This window comes from Pleurodeles waltl, chromosome 2_1 (assembly GCF_031143425.1).
Source record: "Pleurodeles waltl isolate 20211129_DDA chromosome 2_1, aPleWal1.hap1.20221129, whole genome shotgun sequence".
Taxonomy (NCBI): Eukaryota; Metazoa; Chordata; class Amphibia; order Caudata; family Salamandridae; genus Pleurodeles; species Pleurodeles waltl.
In genome coordinates, this window is record NC_090438.1 from 868,396,580 (window position 1) to 868,422,052 (window position 25,473).

The window sequence follows — 25,473 nt, forward strand, 5'->3', positions numbered from 1 at the left end:
GCAGCACTTGCAGTGTAGGTCCTCTCCTGTCAAAGGTATCGAGTGATTACGCCGATAGAAAATGGCGGTCACGCCCGCGGCGGTGCATACCGCGGCGGTGCGTACCGCGACTGCCAGCGCACATCGTCATTGGCTCCTGAGACCCATAGGGTTCAATGTTAACCAATGCTGCTTAGCGCCGCGGTCTTTGATCGCCACGGTGTGCCACGCCAGCGCATTTACCTCACATCCCATTGTCGCACTTCACAGGTCAGGCAGCCGCCATTTCAAGGGCCCACATGGCTTACTTTTTACTGCGTCACACATACCTAGGCCTTGCATCAACACTCATACAAGCCATTCAATGCATTGGGAATCGTGTATTGTGCAAGCTGTGGTTACGTACCTGTGGGTTGATTGACTCTGTGCTCGCTGTTGTCCTTCATAGGCACCGTCCGCTGGGACATGTGAGGAGATGGAGGAATCTTCCCGTGTACAGACCGCTGGTAGACCTGTCGACAATGGAGGAAAGACATGTCATACTGACATACAGGCTTGACCGAGCCACTATTCATGAACTGTGTGCCCAGCTGGAGCCAGACCTGATGTCACCAATCCGCCAACCCACAGGGATCCCCCTCTAGTGCAGGTGCTGTCAGTACTCCATTTCTTTCCAAGTGGGTCATTTCAAACAACAGTGGCCATATCATCAGGGATGTCCCAGCCTATGTTTTCCAAGGTGTTGTCCAGAGTGTTGTCTGCCCTGCTGAAACACATGCGGAGCTACATCGTTTTCCCTGAGGTGGGGGATTTGCCTACAGTGAAGGATGATTTCTATGCCCTTGGACATATCCCCAACATCATAGGTGCCATTGATGGGACCCATGTGGCTTTAGTACCCGCCAGCAGGAGTGAACAAGTGTACAGAAACAGGAAGAGTTATAATTCTATGAATGTACAGATGGTGTGTTTGGTAGACCATCACATCTCCCATGTTAATGCTAACGCCCATATTTATACTTTTTGACGCAAAACTGCGCTAACGCAGTTTTGCGCCAAAACAATTAGCGCCGGCTAACGCCATTCTGAAGCACCATGCGGGCGCCGTATTTATTGAATGGCATTAGCCGGCGTTAGCCGACCGGCGCTGCCAGGTGTGCGTGAAAAAAAACGACGTACACCAGGCAGCGCCGGCGTAGGGAAAAATTGAGTTTGGGCGTCCCAAAATGGGGCAAGTCAGGCTGAGGCAAAAAAATCGTCTTAACCCGATTTGCGCCATTTTTTTGGGGCACCCAGACACCATTAACATGACTCCTGTCTTAGCAAAGACAGGCGTCATGCCCCCTTGCCCAACGGCCATGCCCAGGTGACTTCTGTCCCCTGGGCATGGTCATTGGGCATAGTGGCATGTAGGGGGGCACAAATCAGGCCCCCCTATGCCACAAAAAAATAAAATAAAAAAATACTTACCACAACTTACCTTTTCTTCCCTGGGATGGGACCCTCCATCCTTTGGTGTCCTCCTGGGGTGGGCAAGGGTGGCAGGGGGTGTCCCTGGGGGCAGGGGAGGGCACCTCTGGGCTCATTCTGAGCCCACAGGTCCCTTAACGCCTACCCTGACCCAGGCGTTAAAAAGAGGCGCAAATGCGGGGTTTTTTGCCCCGCCCACTCCCGGGCGTGATTTTTGCCCGGGAGTATAAATACCACGCACATGCCTGGGAGTCATTTTTTAAGACGGGAACGCCTACCTTGCATCTCATTAACGCAAGTAAGGTGTTCACGCAAAAAAATGACGCTAACTCCATGAACTTTGGCGCTAGACGCGTCTAACGCCAAAGTATAAATATGGAGTTAGTTTTGCGTCGAATTTGCGTCGAAAAAAACGACGCAAATTCAGAGCAAATGGAGTATGAATATGCCCCTAAGTTCCCTGGCTCAGTGCATGACGCGTACATCATGCGAAATAGCAGCATCCCTTACGTGATGGGTCAACTCCAGAGGCAACGTGTGTGGCTAATTGGTGACTCGGGTTACCCCAACCTGTCATGGCTACTGACCCCAGTGAGGAATCCCAGGACAAGGGCAGAGGAACGGTACAATGAGGCCCATGGGAGAACTAGGAGGGTGATCGAGCGGACCTTTGGCCTCCTGAAGGACAGGTTCAGGTGCCTCCATATGACAGGTGGATCCCTATTGTACTCACCAAAGAAGGTGTGCCAGATCATCGTGGCCTGCTGTATGCTTCACAACCTGGCTTTGCGACGCCAGGTGCCTTTTCTGCAGGAGGATGGTCCAGATGGTGGTGTTGTGGCAGCTGTGGAGCCTGTGGAGAGTGAAGACGAGGAAGCCGAAGAGGACGACATAGACAACAGGAACACAGTAATACAGCAGTATTTTCAGTGACACACAGGTAAGAATCCACACCAGCATATTACATATACTTAACCACTACTACGTCTCTACTGTCTGTCCCTTTCCCCCAGTGTATGGTAACTGAGTTGTAACTTTCCCTTCCGATTTCAGAGATGTGGGTCCCACTGTCTGTCATCTGCTTAGATTCCTCATGGATTAGAGCTGTGTGACATAGGTATGTTGACATTACTATTTCAAGAACATTTTGTCACTGTAATAGCAAATACACTATTTCGAAATCACAGACAGACTCCAGATCATTTTGTGTTTTAGGTGTGTTTATTTAAATGCTAAATAATTGGAGGGGGAAATTAAATGGTGAGGGGTGATGGCGGAGGAGTGTCCATGGCAGAGTCCAGTCTATTAGTCTCACAGGTGCCCCACTGCGTGACATCTGCTTTGTTTCCCCATGGACTACAGCTGTGTGACAGTGGTATGTTGGCATCACAATTTAAATATGCATTTTGGCACAGTAATCTCTAATACATTTGTAATAAATCACAGCCAGACTCCAGAATGTTTTGTGCAATGACTGTGTTTATTTCTGTGCTCTATATTGGTGGGTGGTTGCAAATCGGTGAGGGGTGATGGTGGAGGATTGTCCATGGCAGAGTCCAGACTAGTATTATCACAGGTGCATTGTCTAAATGGCTGTGGAAAGTGGAGCAGGGGCAGTTTAAGGATGGACAGGGTGACAATGTGGGTCAGTGGGATGACAATCAGGGAGGTATCCTTTGCTGGCGGGGGTCTTGGCATCTTACTCTGTCTTCTTCCTGGATCTCAGGGCCCGCTTGCGGGGTGGTTCTCCTTCTGCAGGGGGTGGGGTGCTGGTGGCCTGTTGGTCCTGTGGCGGGGCCTCCTGTCCACTAGCGCCGGCAGAGGTGGTAGGCAGTTCTTGGTCCATGCTAGTGTCAGGGGCCCTTTGTGGTGCCACAGTGTCCCGCAATGTGGTGACTACCTGATTCACAGCCCCTACAATGGTGCCCATGGCGGAACTGATGGTTCGTAGTTCCTCCCTGAACCCCAAATACTGTTCCTCCTGCAGGAGCTGGATCTCCTGAAACCTGGCCAGGACCGTCACCATCGTCTCCTGGGAATGATGGTAGGCTCCCATGATGGAGGAGAGGGCCTCGTGGAGAGTGGGTTCCCTGGGCCTGTCCCCCCCTGTCGCACAGCAGCCCTCCCAGTTCCCCTGTTTCCCTGGGCCTCTGTCCCCTGGACCGTGTGCTCACTACCACTGCCACCAGGTCCCTGTTGTTGTTGGGGTGGTGGGTTAACCTGGGTGCCCTGTAGTGGTGGACACACCGCTGATTGACGTGTCCTGGGGACAGAGGTATGGGCCCGCTGGGTGGGTGCTGTGCTGGTGTTGCCAGAGGGGGGAAGGTCTGCTGTGGACTGTGGCTGTCTGAGGGGAACCGACTGTCCCGAGGTCCCCGATGGGCCGGGCTGGTCATCTAGATCCAGGTCGACAGAGGTGCTGTCATCACTGTGGGCCTCTTCTGGGGGTGGAGTGGATATTTGTGGACCCTCCTGCGCGGTGACGTGGCGTTCGGGTCCTGCAGGGGTATAAATGGATGGTTATTGCATCTGTGTGTGCCATAGCGTGCAATGGGTGGGTGCCCGTGTACCCCAGTGCTGGCATTCCTGTGTGGGGGCTTTTGTGACAGTGGTTTGGGGGGGGGATGGGGATGTGCAGTGGGCATGCTTTGGTGATGGGTGTCCATGCTTTGTGGTCGCATGCAGGGCTTGGGGTTGGGATGGGTGGGTTGTGATGGTGAGACATTTGCAAGGAGTAGGTGTGATGGGGGTGAGGGTGAGGGTGGGGGTATGAGTTGGCATGCTGGTGGGGTGGGGGGGATGAAGTAGTGAAGATGAGACTTACCAGAGTCCATTCCTCCAGATACTCTGCCGAGGCCCTCAGGATGTAGGATCGCCAGGACCTGCTCCTCCCATGTTGTAAATTCTTGGGGAGGAGGTGGGGTCCGCTGCCAGTCCGCTGCACCGCGATGTTGTGCCTGGATACCATTGAACGCACCTTCCCCCGAAGGTCGTTCCACCGCTTCCTGATGTCGTCCCTATTTCTTGGGTGCTGTCCCACTGCATTTACCCTGTCGACTATTCTGCTCCATAGCTCCATCTTCCTGGCAATGGAGGTGTGCTGCACCTGTGTTCCGAAGAGCTGTGGCTATACCCGTGCGATTTCCTCCACCATGACCCTGAGTTCATCCTCAGAAAACCTGGGGTGTCTTTGCGGTGCCATGGGGTGGTGTGGGTGATGTGTGGGGTGGATTGTGTGGTGCTAAGTGTGGTGATGTGTATTGGTGTGTTGTGTGACGTGCGTGGTAATATTGCTGGGAGAAAGTAAAATGCACGTCTGGGTGCTCGGATCTCTATTTCTCTGTGCGTGGTCCTGATTCCGGAGGAGTGGGGGTTTGAGGGTGATGTGGGTGTGTGTTTTATATTGTCTTGGGTGTGTGGGAGTGGTGTTTGTATGTGTATCAGGTGTGTGTATTTTGATTTGTCCAATGTGGTTGTATTTTGTAAGTGTGTGTGTATTTTGAGCGCGGCGGTGTGTACCGCCAATAGAATACCGCGGTTGAAAGACCGCCGCGTGTATTTGTGTGTCGTGATAGTGTGGGCGTATTTCTGTTGGCGTGACGGTGGAGGTTTGGTCATCGCCAGTTTCTCGCTGCCCTTTGGTGTGGCGGACTTTTGTGGATGTCTGTATTTTGGCGGTTTGCCTGTTGTGGGTCAGAATGACCGTGGCGGTTTACCGCGGCCGCGGCGGTATGTTGGCGGTCTTCTGACAGCGGTAAGCTGATATTACCGCCAATGTTGGAATGACCACCATAGTTAAAAAAGCCACATTATACTTAAAGGAAAATAATGTTTTTTACAGAAATGTTGATATTATCGGAGATGTAAGTGTTGTCGATGATGAAGCACTACAATCAAGCGGACAAATAGAAAAAGTGGATAATCTGAAGTCAGAAAAAAAATATGAGCACTGCAGTATCCATCCACTTCATTCAAAAGATGTTGTTGGGGATGCAATTGATCTGTTTCAAATGTAACAAACTAGAGGAGCTCCAATCAGTGTGGTGTGAAAAAAGTTTAGAGGCTCGCTACTTTCCACAACAATTTCCCACAGGAAAAGGTGGCTGTTAAGGTGGCCGACCTATAGAAATACCAGCGGATGAATAAACGTCATTAAGATTTTTATTCAGAGGACCCTAGGTTTGACCTTTGTATTCCATATATATTCCATCTCTTATTTGAGAGTGACTTGTCAGGATTTCTTTATGCTGTGGACCATATCCTAAAGACAAGAGTTAGGCTCTCATTATGAACACGGCGGTAAACACCACACCGCCGGCGGTGGTGGCAACAACCGCCAACAGGCGTGTGGTCCGAACTGCCAAATAATGAACCAACTGAAACACAGGCATCCTGAAAACCACTCACCGCCAGCAGAGGAGTGCCGATCACGACGGCTGAGCCCACACACAGGCCTACGGACAGGCCCTACCCGCCCATCAAATAATGAAGCGCTAGACCACCATCAGTTCCGGGGTGGGAACCACCGCCACGTAAAGCCAAGCGGAAACGAACCAAATATAAAGAAGCACTCACCGGAGGCTCACACAACACGCCGAAGCAGACATGGAGAGAGAGTTGCAGATCATGCCAGCCCTGCTCCTTGCTATACACCTCTATAACCGAGACCGCCGATGAAGACGATGACCGTAAGTACTGCAACCTACTAAACAAGGGAAGAAAGGGCACAGTTACATACCCACCCACTCTACCCACCCTGCAACGCTCCCACAACCCTTCACAGCAGCACAAGCCATACACCCCATAGCAAGAGGTACTTACCCGACACAAGGCAAATCCAACCTGCCCAATGAACATATATGTGCCCAACACCCCCAAACAATGAAACGAGAGACCACCGATCCAGAGTGTGCCTTTAACAACATAGGCCACACATTAACCTTTATTCTGCTCACTGAGCAACAGAAGTGCATATAAGGCCAATGGCCATTCCATAGTTAAAGAAGTCCGATGGGCCACAATGGCCCCAACTTGACTCCCACAAGTGCAACGGTACTCCACCTCATAGGGGCAACAATGGGGCATCCAGGCGCCTCAGGGAACAGGGGCTGGGGGTGGTGGGGGTGGGGACTTATGACTGGGAGGGGGGGGCTTAGATTTACGTTTTTGAAGGTGGAGGGGTGTTGTGACAGCAGCTGGTGGAGCGGACTTGGCCTGGGGTGCCGCAGATGTTCCTGGGCCAGCACGGGGTCTCTTCCTCACAGGGGAGGTAGCACAGGAATAGGAAGGGTGGACAGGGGTGGGCTGTGACATGGGAGGAGTGGACAGGGCAAGGATGTAGGCACGTTTAGGGACGAGACGGGGGGGGCCAGTGGGTTCAAATAGGTCTACACGGGATGGGAAAAGTTTCTTAGGTGCAATTGGGGAGGACCTGGAGGAAGGGGTGGGAGTGGAGATAGAGGGAGTGGTTGTGACATGTGTAGGTGTGCGTGACGTGGATGCAGGTGACTGGACAGTATGCTGAGGTGTGGTGGATGTGTAATGGGTGTTTTGGTGTGTTTGAGTGTCTTCGGAGGAGGGGGGGTGTACACAGTGGGACAAGACAGGCTGCCAGTGTAAATGGATGTTGTCAGGGTGTCTGCAAGTCTGGTGAGTGTGCTGCATGTGTCAACTAAATTTGTTGTGGTGAGTGCAGGTGTGGCGTCTGGGGTGCATGAATGGATGTTTGCTATTGTGGTGACTGCAGGAATAGGGTTAGCAACATTGAATGAGGGTGCAGTGCCTGTGGGTGTGCATGTACCTGACACTTCTGGATTACAGGGGGCAGACATTTTCGCCTTAACTACGCAGTTGTAAAACCCTTATCAGCACAGTGCAGGCCTTATTGTCCCCTAAACACCCATAGGCATGAAACAATGTACATTATCTCACCTAAACAGTCCTGATATATAATTGTGGTCATGTTGCTGTAATGTCACACATACTAAGCATTTGTGTCGTTGACATTCATGCCAGCAGTGCTGAATGAGAAACAATGTGTGCAGATGTATGTGTGTTCTTCACACATGTTTTCAACTCCTCCTAGGTACAGACCCTTGTGGCGACGGAGGGCCCCGTTGGTGTACAGACCACTTGTTGATTTGCGGACCATGGTGGAGCGTCACATCATTATCAATTACAGACTCACTTGTGCTACTATTCATGAACTTTGTGCATTACTGAATCCAGCACTGAGACCGGCTAATCGGAATCAGCATGCCATCCCTACTGAAGTACAGGTGCTCTCTGCACTCCATTTCCTGGCCAAGGGCTCATTTCAAGTGACAGTGGGCATGGGTGCAGGTTTTTCACAGCCAATGGTTAGCATTATATTGTCCAGATTCCTGACTGCATTTGTACGACACCTGCAGTCCAATGTGAGATTTCCACAAAGTGCTGACCACCCTGCCATAAAGTTGGACTTCTATGCATTTGCCAACATACCCCATGTGATAGGTGCTATTGATGGCACCCACATAGCTATCATCCCCCCCAAGAGTCAGTGAACAGGTGTACAGAAACAGGAAGAACTTTCTTTCCATGAACATTCAATTGGTGTATACTGCAGACCAGTACATCTCACATGTGAATGTGATGTTCCCTGGATCAGTCCATGATTCCTTTGTGCTAAGGAACAGTAGTGTGCCACACAAGATGGAACAACTACTAGAGGACAGAGGACGGATCATAGGTAGGTGTTTCTGACACTTATTGCCACATAGCAGACAGCCAGGCTGTCCGCCACTGAGGGGTGTCATTGACAGTCCTGTTTTGCACCATTTTTTAGGTGATTCTGGCTACCCCAACATGCGTTGGCTCCTGACACCAGTGAGGAATCCTGGAACAGATGCAAAGAGGAATTACAATGAGGCCCATGGAAGTACTAGGAGGGTGATAGAGCGCACAATAGGTTTCCTGAAGGCTAGATTTTGTTGCCCACATATATCTGGCGGTTCCCTGGCCTATGGGCCTGAAAAGGTGTGTAGAATAGTGGTGGCCTGCTGCATGCTGCACAACGTGTCTGTGAGGAATTCTACCCCTCTCTTGAAGGAGGAGGAGGGTGCTGTATATCCAGACCAGCTTCCTCAGAGAGGGGATGAGAGTGATGGTGATGATGAAGAGGGGGAAGATGTAAATTCCAGGACCCAACTGATACAACTCTACTTCCAGTAACTATTTGGGACTATTCGATGAGATTCCTGTCTGTGCAGCAGAGTGTCAGTGTGCCTTTTCATCTAGGGGGGTGTTGGGTCAATAGTCATTGCCACTGTGACAAGGTCTGCATAGGACAGGTAACATTATAGTATAATAGTTCAACATCTGTAGGCACAACAACCTGTTATGCGTGTGGTGCCTTTCCTTCTACTCAGATAATATTAAATGATTTAGAATACAGTTGCATCCATACTTCACTTTGTTTAAACATAATGACAGGGGACATTGTAATAGGTGAACTGGTGTTTTATTTGGTGCAGGGAGTACATCGTGCAGATTGCAGTGATGGGAGTGGGCTACTGGTGGTTGTACAATATGGCAACATGGTTGCAGCATTTATCGGCAGTTGTTGTATGTACATCTATGTTTACAAGAGTTTGTTGTTGTTTTCACATGGTTTGGTCATTGATTCAGAGGGACACTTGGAGGACAGTTCTTGCCAGAGTCACTTCTTTGAGGGGGCCTTGGTCTTGGCAGGTGTTCCAGTGCCATATCTGGGCCTGAGGAACGGTTTGGGTGCCTGGTGTTGGCCTATACGGGTTGAGATGCATGTCTCCTGTGTGTCCTGAGAGGATGGAAGATGTCCAGTTGCTGCTGATGCTGTTGTTGTCCGGTCTGTATCCTGGCCTGTAGTAGGGGCTTCCTGGTCTGTGTGGGCCTCAGGCTGTGTTGGGACAAGGTGCAGCAGCGCACCTGCTATAGTGGCCATTGTGGCATTGTGCAGTTTCCACTGCTCCATGGCCTCTTGGTTGTGTGCTAGCTGCATCCTTTGATTCTGCTCCAGGGTGGATACTATCTGGTCCAATCTGTCCCGGGTATGGTGATATGCTCCCAGGACCTCAGAGATCGCGTCCTGGACTGCAACATCAATCCTGTGGCCTCCCCACTGGGCCACCGATGCTCTCCCACTGGGCCTAGCCCCTGTGCCTGTGTCCCCTGCACAAATCTGGCGGTACCACTTGTATTGGGACCATCGTCTTCCTGCTTGTTGGTAGGGGGTGACTGTGGCCTCTGTCCATGTGTTCCACCAGTCTGTGGCCTGGATTCATAGGTGTGGGGATGGTTTCCCTGGGCTGATGTTGTTGGCTGGGTGGTAGGGGTGTCAGTGGTGTCCTGGGTGGGGCTGTTGGATGATGACAGTCCAGGACTATGTGAGGGGCCAGGGTGATCGTCAATGTCCAGGGCTCCATCCCCAGTGTCCTGGGAGGTGCCTCTGTCTCCCTGTGGGGCACTGCCACTCCTTGTCCTGTCCATCAGGGTGGCATGGGTTGTAGTGCCTGTTAGAGGGAATGGACATGTCTGTTACAATTGCATGATCAGATGGGGTGCACAGGACTGGGCAGTTTTGTGCAGGTTTTCACACTTTGGTGCCATGCAGGGTGCTTTTGTGAGGTTTGCATTGCATTTTGCTTTGGATGTAGAGGTGCATTGTGGGTGCTGTAGGCCATTGTGATTCCTTGCAGGGGTGGGTGGCTGTGCACACGGGGAGGGATATGGGCCTGTTAGTGGGTTTGTGGGCATGCAGGGGGACTGGATGTAGTGATTGCGCCTGGGTGGGGTAGTGGTCCTGGTGGGCGTTGGAGGGGAGGGGTGGTGCATGCATTATAGGTGTGATTTATATGGGGTAAATGTAGATGACTTACCGGAGTCCATTCCTCCACTGAGTCCAGTGAGTCCCTCAGGGTGCAGGATGGCCAGTACCTTTTCCTCCCAGTCATTGTAGTTGGGTGGTGTTGGTGGAGGTCCTCCCCCAGTCTTCTGGACTGCAATGGGGTGCCTGGATGCCATGGACCTGACCTTCCCACGCAGGTCATTCAATATCTTGAGGATGTCTTTCCTGGTGCGCGGATGGTGTCCCACTTCATTGACCTTGTTGACTACTGTCTGCCATAGCTCAATCTTCCTGGCGATGGGTGTGTGCTGGACCTGTGCCCCGAATAATTGTGGCTCGACCTTCAGTATCTCATCCACCATGGTCCTTAGCTCCCTTTCTGTGAAGTGTGAGTGGTTGGGGGGTACCATGGTGTGTGTTGTGAATAGTGTCTTGTGTGGATCTAGGTGAGGGTGCTGTTGTGTGGTTGGATGTGTGAGTCATGTGATGTGACGTTCAGGGTCTGACTGTTGTGTTGTCCGTCTGGCTTCTCCTATTGGTGAAGCAAAGGATTGTGGGGTGTGTCTGTGAGTGTTTTATAGTGTTGTGGATGTGTGTCAGGTGTTTGGGTTTCAAATTTGCCAATGTATGTTGGGTCCACTTGCCGCCCGTGGCGGTCTGTACCGCTAATGGTCGTTCGGCTTCCACAGACCGCTGCAGTGATCTGTGCTTCATTATTTGGAGGGTGGGGTGTTTGTGTGCTCGGCAGGGGCGGGGTGGGAGGTCGAAAATTTCCACCGACAAGGTCCTGGCGGTGACTGGCGGCAGGGAGATTTTTGTCAGTTTCTAATTTTTTCTTCACTATATGGCAGGTTTCTGTTTCCCGCCAATGGCGGTTTTCTGCTCGCTGTCGCCACGGTGGTCGACGGTGTTTACCGCCGTGTTCATAACGAGGGCCTTAGTCTGCAACACCTTTCTGCAAGGGAGTTTGCTGATAAAATACAATGTAAGGATGAAAATTTGGAGTACAACTTAATTTGATGGTATGTCAACTTGGAACTAATGAATACTTCTATCACCGTCATGGAGAACTTCAATATGTGCTCTGAAACATAGATCCACATAATTGGTTTGTGACACTTAGTTGAGCAGAGTATGCATAGGATGATTTATTTGAATTTCTAACAGAAGCAAACTATAACATCAAGGGTATTAATGTGAAGAAATCAGGGGAACTTTGCTCCTTGGAGCTTTCTAAAGTACGTAGATATTTTAAGTCTGAAGCCATCCTGGGTTTCATATGTGATCAAATAAATCCAGCTCTTGGAGAAGTTGCATTTTTTGGGGGGTGAAAAGAATACCAGGCAAAAGGTGCTTCTCATATTCACATTCTCTTATGCATAAAGAATGATCCAAGGGGAAGATATATCAAAAGAACGGTTTGCATTTCTTAAATAGCGAATTTTAAGAAATCGCTATTTAAGAAAAAAAAGTAGCCATTGCGATTAATGATGTAGATCCCCTGATGCAACAAGCAAGAGAAGAAAATGTTGACTTGTAACAGTTATGGAAAAATTGAAAGATGAGTAGAAATAAATATATACAGAAGTCAATGCATTAATAAAGCATAGATTCCTCCACACAAAAAGCAATGTACATGTTCATGTATTAAGTCAATTAATTTGTTTGTCAGTAGACAAGCTGGCACTGTGAAAAGCTTTTTGATCCATGTTCTAACCACTTATCTACAGACTGCATTTTGTCATATGTAGTAACAACACCTACTGGATTAGCTGCGCAGAACATCGAAGGAATTACAATGCATTGTCTACTTATGCTACCATTTCCAATCAATGATAAATTGGAATACCAACAAATATCTGGTGAAGCTTGTCACAAAGTTTCCAGAGTTTTGAAGAAATTATAACTTTTAATCATAGATGAGGTGAGCATGTGCTCTAACTTAATGCTCACCTTTGTGCATTTGAGAATGCAACAGACATTGAAGACAGACTATGATGTACTTTTTAGAATAAAGCATGTAATTGTTTTTGGTTATTTTTTGCAACTTACCCCATGAAAGGGCAACCTCTGTTTATGTCACTTTTACATGAAGAAACTCAACATTCTTTAGGAAACATTGGAAATGTAAACATTTGGTTAATTTTCCAATACAAAGAACCAATTAGAAACATGCATCAAGCATCTTTCAAGCAATATGGAAATATTCTGAAGGATATTAGAATAGGAATAGTATCAAAAGAAGGTAAACTTTGCTTACAAACTTGAATTGTAAAGAACATAATTCCTTCCTAAAGTTCTGCAGCACAGCTAATTTATGAATTTATTGAACAACAAAAACCCATTGGGTGTCTAATGCCTACGCTTCAAGAACGTATCTGTTTTAATGAACAATTGCTGCAAATTGAGAAAGTAGAAATATTGAATCTCACAGCAATTGATAAAATGGAACACCAAGGAGAGACAATACTGTTGAGTGAAAGCTGCAAACAAAACTGGATTCTTCAGAGAAGTCATTATCCAGAACTGCTGGATTAGACAAGTATGTAAAAATTGTAACGTAATGGAGCTATGGGTAAAATAATTGCTTTGAGTTGTGTGATAGAGTATAGTCGTTTGAGAAGCCTTTATGCTACTAATTTAGAACAATACCCAGTTTATGAAAATCTAAAAACTCAGTGAAATGAAAGGTTCAAAAAAATCATAGTGACGACTCTGAGAGAAAAAGAAAAAAAAAAGAAGGAAGAAGTATTAGAGAAAAAAATTATAAAGATACCAGTGAAATTGTTGGTTACCAGTATTTAAACCTCTCTGGAGCCATCTGCTATGCCAATGCAGTTCTCAATGCACTATTCTCTTTACCTCCTCTGGTTATGCAATCAACAAAAAAAGGATAAACAAATAGTGCTACGCACACCTTACCTTGTTAGAACATTTGTGAAGTGATGGAACAAAAATATATTCTGCATTTTGTATTAGAAATGTTTCAGATTTCTGCACTGGATATGTGCACTTCACTCAAAATACTCAAGAAGATGCACAAGAACTCTTGATGGTTCTACTTGGTATCTTAGAAGATGAGATGGTAGCTATGGATGAGCTACTTAGACTAAGTTACTCATGGCAGCATGACTGTAAAAAGTGTTATTTTTCTTCAAAAACACAAGTAGATTCAGAACAATTTATCTACTTAACTCTACCAGACTGTAAAACTGTCAGTTTTGAGAAATTGTTTAAAGAAGTGTCACTGAATAATACTTGCATGAAATGTAACTCAGTTCTTCTATCAACTTTGAACATAAGAAGAACTGGCAAGTATATCATCCTAATGCTACAGCAATGCAATGCAGATGGAACTAAATTGGAACCTCAAATTACAGATTTTAAAGCAGGACAAATCTCGATATCTGTTAAAACATATATCTGTATAGCCATTATTTTTCATGAAAGAGAATTTGTTACATCTGGACACTACACCATCCGCTTAAAAATACAACTGGATGGACAGAGTGTAATGATAGCAATCTTGCATTCAAGCAGAGATTACCATATAAACTAACAAAGTCTTCTCTTTTCTTCCTTGAACCAAAGTTCAAGGAGGATTACTACTGAAAAATTAGAATACTATACTTCTGGGACTTCTAATAGAACAAGTTATGACATTATACGGCCTACCAAGGGTGATGTCTTCATAAAGGATTACAAATCTTGAAATGTACTACTCTTGTAAGAAAGCAATAGGGATAACATTAAATTCGAAACACAGATCACAAACTACAAACCAGGACAACGATCTACTGAAGAGAAAAATAAATACTGCTAAACGTATGTTTGAAGAACAGCTGGAAAACTATAAAAAAAGAATTAGACCACTGATATCCATACTTTTGTTTAATAGATTACTAGATTTTATGGCATCATACAGCCCATCAATGGTGATGTATTTGTATGCCTTTTCAACTACCACTATCATTCATGCACATTAATTGTATTATAAAACTATAATATTCATTACATTATTTAACAAGTATAGGTAAATCATTTGGTAAATATTTGTAGTGTGATGCATAGCAATGTTACTTTGTAATAACCTACTATGTATTATGAGGTTTTCTTTACAGTCCATATGACTGTTTTTCTCACACTGTTTAGTGATGAGTATCTTTATACAGTTCAGTCATAGTGTAAAAGTATAGAAGCTGAGAATAGTGAAGTAAAGGATTATAAGATAATTCAATGATATGTATGAATGACATACATTTCTTGTGCTTTATTATTAACAATAGCTTTTTTTAAATTACAGATTATAAACCTTCAATATAAATATATTTTAATATGAAACTTTAACTTCTATTTATCTTTTCTATCTTTCTCTCTTTCAACACAGATAAAAGTACATGTGTTTTGCAGTAACGTAGGTAACAACATCTTTCTCTATTCAATCACCATACATATGTATACTTTGCACACATAGATAATTCTATTAAAACAGCAATATACACTGATGAAAAAAACACACCCGGCATACACATATGCATACACTGACAAACGCATGGACACATGCATGCATAAATTAGCACAATCAGGCACACAATCATGCGTAGACTAACACACCCAGACACACACTCATGCATAGACTATGGTGGTCATTACAACCCTGGCGGACGGTGTTAAAGCGGCGGTAAGACCGCCAACAGGCCGGCGGTAAAATAATTGCAATTACGACCGTGGAGAAACCGCCAACAAAGACAGCCACTTTAACACTCCGACCGCCACGGCGGTACAAACAAACAGCGCGGCAGTCCCCGCCAACAGACAGGTGGAGGACAATGTACTGCCCACAATATTATGACAGGCCAATCCGCCACCTTTTCCGGGGCGGATTCACCGTGGATAAAAACACGGTGGAAACAGGATTTTGAAGGGAAAACAGTCACCTCTACACACTCCACGAGGAATCTGGACACCATGGAACCGGAACTCCAAATCCTACCTGTGATAGTCTTCCTACCAGGAGCACCAACGCCGGCGGCGAAGACCACAGTGAGTATTGCACCTACGACACAGGGGAGGGGAGAGGGAAAAAACAGGGACACACACACACAACACCCCCACCCCCACCCTCACCCACTACAACAAACACACACCAATACCTATCTATACATTATAGTTACACCCCCAACCCCCCCGGAAGAATGCAAAGACAAAAGGAAATGAGTGTAATCATTGTAATATATCAAAATGCAGTACGGAAAAATATACATATATACACCATTAACTAAATATACACCAAGAATAGTAGTCCAGGTATTGCACCATTCATAGTCCGTGGACCACTGGGCACAAAATGCATGGGTGAGGCCCACACTCAATACCAGATCAAAACAGAGAGAACACTGCAGGGGCATCAGATAGAAATACAACAGGCAGCTCATGGGGAAGGGAAGGGGGGGCACCTCAGTCGGATGAGTGCACGACGCCAGATCCACGAGGGGCTCCATGCCCATTGATGTATCCTGGGGAGTGCAAAGCCACAGTCTCTCAAGTCTCTACAGTGGGTGGGTTGCCCACAGCTGTATCCTGGGGAGTGCAAAGCCACAGTCTCTCAAGTCTCTACAGTGCGTGGCTTGCCCACTGCTGTGTCATGGGGAGTGCAAAGCCACAGTCTCTCAAGTCCATACAGTGGGTGGCTTGCCCACTGTTCCATCCTGGGGAGTACAAAGCCACAGTCTCTCAAGTCTCTACAGTGGGTGGCTTGCCCACTGTTCCATCCTGTGAAGTGCAAAGCCACAGTCTCTCAAGTCTATACAGTGGGTGGCTTGCCCACTGCTGTGTCCTGGGGAGTGCAAAGCCACAGTCTCTCAAGTGGATAACAGTCTCCACTGGTTCTGGAGGGGGCATTGTGCCCAGAGTGCTTCATCCTGTGAAGGACAGAGGTAGTGGATGCATGTCTCCTCTGGTTCTGGAGGGGGACTGGTGCCCAGAGTGCTTCATCCTGTGAAGGACAGAGGTAGTGGATGCATGTCTCCACTGGTTCTTGAGGGGGACTGGTGCCCAGAGTGCATCACTCACCCCGTGACGGTCCCAGTTGCGTCAGTGCCCCAGCCGCTTATGGGCTAGCGGTGCTTGAGTTGGCGGTGCCCTGTTCAGCGGTGCTTGATTTGGCGATGCCCTGTTCAGCGGTGCTTGAGTTGGCGGTGCCCTGTTCAGCGGTGCTTGAGTTGGCGGTGCCCTGTTCAGCGGTGCTTGATTTGGCGGTGCCCTGTTCAGTGGTGCTTGAGTTGGCGGTGCCCTGTTCAGCAGTGCTTGAGTTGGCAGTGCCCTGTTCAGCGGTGCTTGAGTTGGCGGTGCCCTGTTCGGCGGTGCTTGCCCTGTTCAGCGGTGCTTGATTTGGCTGTGCTCTGTTCAGCGGTGCTTGCCCTGTTCAGCGGTGCTTGATTTGGCGGTGCCCTGTTCAGCGGAGCTTTATTTGGCGGTCCTTCATGGCCCAGCTGAGCTGGGGCTGGCGGTCCTTTATGGCCCAGCTGGGCTGTGGCTGGCGGGGCCCTCCTGGGCAGCTGGGCTGTGGCTGGCGGGGCCCTCCTGGGCAGTGTGGTTGGTGCATGCGGGCCCTCCTGGGCAGCGTGGATGGGGCTGGCGGTGGCATCCTGGGCAGCGTGGATGGGGCTGGCGGTGGCCTCCTTGGCAGCGGGGATGGGACTGGCGGGGCCCTCCTGGGCAGCGTGGATGTGGCTGGCGGTGGCCTCCTGAATAGCGTGGATGGGGCTGGCGGTGGCCTCCTGGGCAGGGTGGATGGGGCTGGCGGTGGCTTCCTGGGCAGCGGGGATGGGACTGGCGGGGCCCTCCTGGGCAGCGGGGATGATGGCGGTCTTCTCCGCCATGCTGCTCTTCCCAGATTTGCCGGGTTTCTTGGGAGGTGTCACAGCTGAGTCCACACTCCCACCGGGACCCCTGGGAGCAGCTTGGGTGGCTGGAGTCTTCCCCCTCTCCTGCCGGGCACTGTCCAACTTCTGGTGCTTTACAGGGGGGGGACTGGCTGTGCTGTGGCTCCGTGACACACTGTCTGTTCTGGTGGACGGTGCACTCCACATGCCTGTGACAACAGGCACCACTGGTCCCGGAGATGTTGTGGCTGAGGTGCTACTACGGGACCCATGAGAACGACGAGGTGGGGGAGGTGTGGGAAAAAGATCAAGGCTGGACAGGAAAAGTTTTTGGGACACACTGGGACAGGTAGCTGGAGGGGGTTTGGGAGTGGAGGAAGAAGTGGTGGTAGTACGAGGTGTACGTTTTGTGACTTTGGGGGCAGGTGCATGCGTTGGAGGCTGTAGTGAGGTGGTTGGCTGTTGGGTGGGTGTGTGCCTGCGTTTGTGTATCTTGGGAGGGGACGTCACAGACACACTGGGAGAGGACACAGGGGACGTGTGAATGGTAGTGGGGTGGTGACTGCACGTGAGCGGGGTGTGCTGGTGGGTGTGCTGGTGAGGGACCTAGTGGCTGTAGAGGTAGTGCATGCAGGTGTGTGTGTAGATGAGACTGGGAGGGAGGAGGGAGACGATAAGGAGGGGGACTCAGTGGAGGAAGTGGATGTTGGTGTGTCTGCATGTGTGTGATGCTTGCGTGAGTGCCTGTGGGATGTGTGGTGCTTATGTTTGCCTGAGCTTCCCTTGTGTGGTGAGGTGTGTGCAGGCAGGTCTGATGGTGTGCTTGGGATAGGCAGAGGTACAGGGTATTGGGTCTGGGTGGAGGAAGTTGGAGGGGGGAGGCTAGACACAGGGACAATGGCTGCCATCAGTGCTGAGGCCAGAGTTTGAAAGGCTCGGTGAAGGGCCACCTGACCAGAATGAATGCCCTCCAGGAATGCATTGGTTTGTTGAAACTGCCTTTCTACACCCTGGATGGCATTCAAAATGGTATACTGTCCAACAGTGAGTGACCTGAGGAGGTCAATGGCCTCCTCACTGAGGGCAGCAGGGGTGACTGGGGCAGGGCCTGAGGTGCCTGGGGCGAAGGTGATGCCCACCCTCCTGGGTGAGCGGGCACGGGGCAAAGGCTGAGGGGCTGCTGGGAGGGCGGTGCTGGTAGGGGGGGTGGCAGCTGTACCTGTAGATGCAGGGGGCACAGATGTTGGCGCCACCAAAAGGGAGCTCCCATCAGAGGACGAGTCTGTGTCGCTGGTGTCAGCTCCTGTCCCCGCCGTGGAGCTCCCCTCACCCTCCGTCCCACTGGTAAATTCTGAGTCCGAAGTGTGGCCCTCCATGGCCATGTGGGATGCAGCTCCCTCGTGCTCCGGTGCCACTGCTCCTCCGCCTGATGATGCTAATGCACACAAGAACAGGGAGACCACAAAAAGGGGGTGGGGGAACAGAAGAAAGACATGTTGAGTGTATGGCTTACCGCTACCGCTGGCGGACAAGACAGACACACCAGCCCCCTGCACTACGCCGCGCTCTTGGGCTCTACAGTGCAATTCCTGGGAAATGGCCTACATGGCTATAGACGACATCTGCACACATAGATGACACAGGGGCATGAATAGCTGTACTTGGCACTCTACAGAGGTGAGGTGGGGGGGCCACATGGCCATGCCATACGGAGGGGCCTAGCCTACAGAACTCGCCCTGGCCTAGGGAAACCCACAGCACTCCTCCCCCACCCAGACAACTCCACTGCGTGCAAAGTCAGCTGAATGATAGTGTACTCACCCCCTTGTGTCTGCTGTGATGCCCTCAAGCGCCCATCCAACTCAGGTAGGCCACCTCCAGGATCCTGAACATCAGGGGGGTCATGGTGCGACGGGCACCCCTCCCACGTTGGGAGCCCATCCCCAGCTAAGCCTCCGCCGTCTTATTGCTCCAGCGGCGAATGTCTTCCCATCTTTTCTGGAAGTGGGTGCTCCGTCTGTGGTAGATCCCCAGGGTCCAGACGTCCTTGGCAATGGCACGCCAAATATCTTTCTTCTGGTGGGCGCTGACCTACATGAAATGTACAGGGAAAGAAGAGAAGTCATTACCAACTGCACCGTCAAGGTGAGTGGCCCCCATCCCTACCCTTGCCATGTGGCACATGCACCCACCGTCTTTCATGCACGCAGAACTCTGCCCCCTTCCTTCTTACATCCAGCCCTCTCCACACAGGCATAGCCCATACAACATGCTCCCTGTGTGCTTACCTGTTTGTCTGGAGGACCGTAGAGTAGCGTGTACTGGGGGAGGGCCCCATCGATGACCTTCTCCAACTCCTCCGATGTGAAGGCAGGGGCCCTTTCCCCAGATGCACGAGCCACTCTCTTTCAGACCGATGTCACAGCAGCACTTGCAGTGTAGGTCCTCTCCTGTCGAAGATCAGGTATTGAGTGATTGAAGTGATAGAAAATGGCTTTCACATCCGTGGCGGTCACGTGCGCGGCGGTGCGTACCATCACCGCCGGCGTACATCATCATTGGCTCCTGGGACCCATTGGGTCCGATGTTACCCAATGCAGCATTGTGCCGCGGTCTTCGACCGCCTACCGTGACGGTGTACAACGCCAGCGCAGTTACCTCACATCCCATTGTCCCACTTTAGGGGTCAGGCAGCTGCCATTTCAGGGGCCCACATGGCCTAATTTCCAGCTGTGTCACACATACCTAGGCCTAGTCTCAACACACATACAGGCCACATTTTGTGTAAGATTGGTGTTCTGTGTAAACTGTGGGTACGTACCTCTGAGATGATTGACTCTGTGGTCGCTGTTGTCCTTCCTAGGCACCATCCGCTGGGACATGTGAGGAGATGGCGGAATCCTCCGGTGTACAGACCGCTGGTGGACCTGTCGACAATGGAGGAGCGACATTTGATAATCACCTACAGGTTTGACTGTGCCACAATCCAGGAACTGTGTACCCAGTTGGAGCCAGACCTGATGTCAGCAATCCGCCATCCCACAGGAATCCCCCCTCAAGTGCAGGTGCTGTCAGTACTCCATTTCCTTGCAAGTGGGTCTTTTCAAACAACAGTGGCCATAGCATCAGAGATGTCCCAGCCTATGTTTTCCAACAAATTGTCCATTGTGTTGTCTGCCCTGCTGAAACACATGCAGAGCTACATCGTTTTCCCTCAGGTGGAGGATTTGCCTACAGTGAAAGGTGACTTCTATGCCCTTGGACATATCCCCAACATCATAAGTGCCATTGATGGGACCCATGTGGCTTTGTTCCCCCCCCACAGGAGTGAACAGGTGTACAGAAACCGGAAGAGTTATCATTCCAAGAATGTACAGATGGTATGTTTGGCCGACCAGTACATCTCCCATGTGAATGCCATGTTCCCTGGCTCAGTGCATGACGCCTACATCCTGCAGAATAGCAGCATCCCTTATGTGATGGGTCAACTCCAGAGGCACCGTGTGTGGCTATTAGGTGAGCCCCTGGAAGCAAGACAGTGGGAATGGTTGTCTGGGGATGTCCCTAAGAGTTTGTGTGTGTCTAACAGTTGTCCCTCGCCATTTGCAGGTGACTCTGGTTACCCCAACCCATCATGGCTACTGACCCCAGTGAGGAATCCCAGGACAAGGGCAGAGGAACGCTACAATGATGCCCATGGGCGAACTAGGAGGGTGATCGAGCGGACCATCGGCCTCCTGAAGGCCAGGTTCAGGTGCCTGCATATAACAGGTGGATCCCTATTCTACTCACCAAAGAAGGTGTGCCAGATCATTGTGGCCTGCTGTATGCTTCACAACTTGGCTTTGCGACGCCAGGTGCCTTTTCTGCAGGAGGATGGTCCAAATGGCGGTGTTGTGGCAGCTGTGGAGCCTATGGACAGTGATGAGGAGGAAGCAGAGGAAGAAGGCATGCAGAACAGGGACTCAGTGATCCAGCAATATTTCCAGTGAAACACAGGTGAGAATACATTCCTGCCTACTCCATGTACTTTTACACTACTACCTCTATCCTGGCTGTCGTTTTCATCCAGTGTATGGTCACTGAGTTGTCACTTTCCCTTACGGTTTCACAGATGTGGGTCCCACTGTCTGTCATCTGCTTAGATTCCTCATGGATTAGAGCTGTGTGACATAGGTATGTTGACATTACTATTTCAAGAACATTTTGTCACTGTAATAGCAAATACACTATTTCGAAATCACAGACAGACTCCAGATCATTTTGTGTTTTAGGTGTGTTTATTTAAATGCTAAATAATTGGAGGGGGAAATTAAATGGTGAGGGGTGATGGCGGAGGAGTGTCCATGGCAGAGTCCAGTCTATTAGTCTCACAGGTGCATTACCCATATGGGCATAGGAAGTGGAGCTGGGGCAGTTTAAATATGGAGAGGGTGACAAAGTGGGACAGTGGTATGACAATCAGGGTGGTCTCATTTCTTGGCGGGGGTCTTGTCATCGTGCTCTGTCTTGTTCCTGGATATCAGGGACCGTTTGCGGGGTGGTTGTCCGTCTGCAGGGGGTGGGGTGCTGGTGTGGTGGTCCTGTGGCGGGGCGTCCTGTCCACTAGCCCCGGCAGAGGTGGTGGGCAGTTCATCGTCCATGCTAGTGTCAGGGGCCCCTTGGAGTGCCACAGTGTCCGTCCTGGTGTTTAGTACTTCCTTCAGCACCCCTACGATGCTGCGCAGGGTGGAGCTGATGGTTCTGAGTTCCTCCCTGAAGCCCAAATACTGTTCCTCCTGCATGCGCTGGGTCTCCTGAAACCTTGCCATCGTCTCCTGGGAGTGGTGGTATGCTCCCATGATGGAGGAGAGGGCCTCTTGGAGAGTGGGTTCCCTTGGCCCGTCCGCCCCCTGTCGCACGGCAGCCCTCCCAGTTCCCCTGTGTTCCTGTGCCTCCATCCCCTGGACCTTGTGCCCACTGCCCCCAGGTCCCTGTTGTTGTTGGGGTGGTGGGTTATCCTGGGCTACCTGTAGTGGTGGACACACAGATGATTGACGTGTCCTGGGGACGTAGGTATGGGCCCACTGGGTGGGTGCTGTGCTGGTGTTTTCAGAGGGGGGAAGGTCTGTGGTGGCCTGTGCCAGTGTGAGGGGAACCTACTGTCCCGAGGCCCACGATGGTCAGGGCTGGTCATCTAGATCCAGTTGGACAGAGGTGCTGTCATCACTGTCGGCCTCTTCTGTGGGTGGAGTGAACATGTCTGGACCCTCCTGTCTGGTGACGTTGGGTAGTGGTCCTGCCGGGGTGTAAAGGCATGATTATTGCATCTGTGTGTGTAATGGTGTGCAATGGGTGGGTGACCGTGTACCCCAGTGCTGGCATTCCTGTGTGGGAGCTTGTCTGATGATGGTTTAGGGGGATGTATGGGTATGTGCAGTGGGCATGCTTTAGTGATGGGTGTCCATGCGTTCTTGTTGCATGCAGGGCTTGGTGTTGGGATGTGTGGTTTGTGATAGTGGGGCATATGTGAGGTGTTGGAGTGATGGGGTGAGGGTGAGGGTGGGGTATGTGATAGCATGCAGGTATGGTGGGGGATGTAATAGTTAAGATTTGACTTACCAGAGTCCATTCCTCCACCAACTCCTGTGAGGCCCTCAGGATGCAGAATCGCCAAGAGCTGCTCCTCCCATGTTGTTAGTTGTGGGGGAGGAGGTGGGGGTCCGCCGCCAGTCCGCTGAACCGCCAGGTGGTGTATGGAGACCACGGAACGCACCTTCTGCCGTAGGTCGTTCCACCTTTTCCTGATGTCCTCCCGATTTCTTGGGTGTTCTCCAACTGCGTTGACCCTGTCTACTATTCTTCGCCATAGCTCCATCTTCCTTGCAATTGAGGTGTGCTGCACCTGTGCTCCGAATAGCTGTGGGTCTACCCGGACGATTTCCTCCACCATGACCCTGAGCTCCTCCTCCGAGAACCTTGGGTGTCTTTGCCGTGCCATGGGGTGGTGTAGGTGATGTGTGGAGTGGAGTGTGTGGTGATAAGTGTGGTGATATGTAGTGGTGTGTTGTGTGAGGTGGGTGGAAGTTGTGTGGGTGATGGTGTTGTGTGCCTGTGGATGCTAGTTTGTTGATGGTGGTGTCTCTCTCTGGCCTTCGTTCGTGAATTTTGGTCGTAGGGGTTTGTGGGTGATGTGGGTGTGTGCTTTATATTGTATTGGGTGTGTGGGAGTGGTGTGTTTATGTGTATCAGGTGTGTGTATTTGGAATTGTCCAATGTGGCTGTGTTTTGTAAGAGTGTGTGTATTTTGAGCGCGGCGGTGTGTACCGCCAATGGAATACCGCAGTTGAAAGACCGCCACGTGGATTCGTGTGTATTGATAGTGTGGGCGTATTTCTGTTGTCATGACGGTGGAGGATTTGATTTTGCCAGTTTATCACTGACCTTTGGTGTGGCGGACTTGTGTGGGTGTCTGAATTTTGGCAGATTCCGGGCAGTGGGTCATAATGACCGTGGCGGATTTTCGCGGCCACGGCGGTGTGTTGGCGGTCTTCTGCACGGCGGTAAGCGCCTTTTACCGCCAATGCTGTAATGAGGGCCTAATTGTCGGAAATGGCCTCTCTCTGAAGTGTCACCCCAATTTTTTTTGCCTTCCTCCTCTTTTTCTGACCTCATTTTTGCTGGCTTTAGAACTGTGGACCCTTTACCACTGCTAACCAGTGCTAAAGTGCATGTGCTCTCTACCTAAAAATATGGTAACATTGGCTGGTACCTAATTGGCATAATGATTTTCCTCAAAAGTCCCTAGTAAAGTTCACTACATTTTCCCAGGGCCTGTAAAATAAAAGCTACTAGTGGGCGTGGAGTACTGATTGTGATTTCCAAAAGTAGCCCCTTAACCATGTCTCAGACCTGCCATTGCAAGGCTTGTGTGTGCATTTGTCACTGCCACTTTGACTTGCCATTGAAAAGTACTCGTCAAGCCTTAAACTCCTTTTTCTAAATATAAGTCAGACCTAAGGTAGGCCCTAGGTACCCCATAGGGCAGAGTGCTATGTAGGTAAAAGGCAGGACATTACATATGTGTTTTATATGTCCTGGTGGTGAAAAACTCCTAAATTTGTTTTCCACTACTGTGAGGCCTTTCATAGGCTAGCATTAGGACTGCCTTCATATACTTTTTGAGTGGTAGATTCTGATCTGAAAGGGGTAAGCTGGTCTTATTTAATATGGCCAAAATGGTAATAGAAAATCCTGCTTATTGGTGAGGTTGGCTCTTCTATTACTATTTAAGAAATGCCACTTTTAACCGGTTCTGTGCCTTGGACGAGGTGACCTCATCCAAGGCCCCCTGTTCCCGTGCCGTGCTAGCGCTCCCCCGTGCTCCCCACCCACCCCCCAAGGCAGGGATGAAAGGGGAAGCCCTTCCCCTTCCACCCCCGACCCCCCACCCCCCCTGTGACGTCAGCGCGCGAGTGCACGCTGATTTGTCACAGGGCCTCCCCCATCGAAAGAGAAATGCTTTGCATTTCTCTTTCGATCACGTGGGGGAGGCACGAAGAGGCTTCAAAGGGAAGGAAATGTATTTCCTTCCCTTTGAAGTCTCTCCAAGCGTTTCAAAAGCCGGATTGCTTGCAATTCGGCTTTTGAAACGCCCACTAGACACCAGGGATGTTTTTTGTTTTTTTTTAAATAGACATAAGGGAGCGACCCCTTGGGCAAGGGTCGCTCCCAATGGGGGGCATTTTTTAGGAAGGCCTTTTCTGCCCCCCCTGGGGGCAGAAACCTCTAGGACACCAGGGATCTATTTTTTTTCTTTTTTTTCTTTTTTTTTAGGTGGGGAGGACCCCTTAGGCAAGGGTCGCTCCCCTAGGGGGCAAATTATATTTAGGCCATTTCTGCCCCCTTTGGGGGCAGATTGGCCTATTTTGATGAGGCCAATCTGCCCTCAAGGTGGGCAGAAACCACTAGACACCAGGGAGTTTTTTTTGTTCTCGTGAATTTCACGCAAGGGGAGCGACCTCTTAGGCAAGGGTCGCTCCCCTGGGGGGGGGAATTATTTTAGGCCATTTCTGCCCCCCTGGGGGGGTAGATCAGCCTATTTTGATTAGGCCGATCTGAGGGGGGCAGAAACCACTAGGCACCGGGGATTTTTTGTTTTTTTTTGTTTTACAGATGGGGAGCGACCCCTTGGACAAGGGTCGCTCCCCTGGAGGGGAACATTGTATTTAGGCCAGATCGTCTGTTTTTTGCTACGCCAATCTGCCCAAGGGGGGCAGAAACCACTAGGCACCG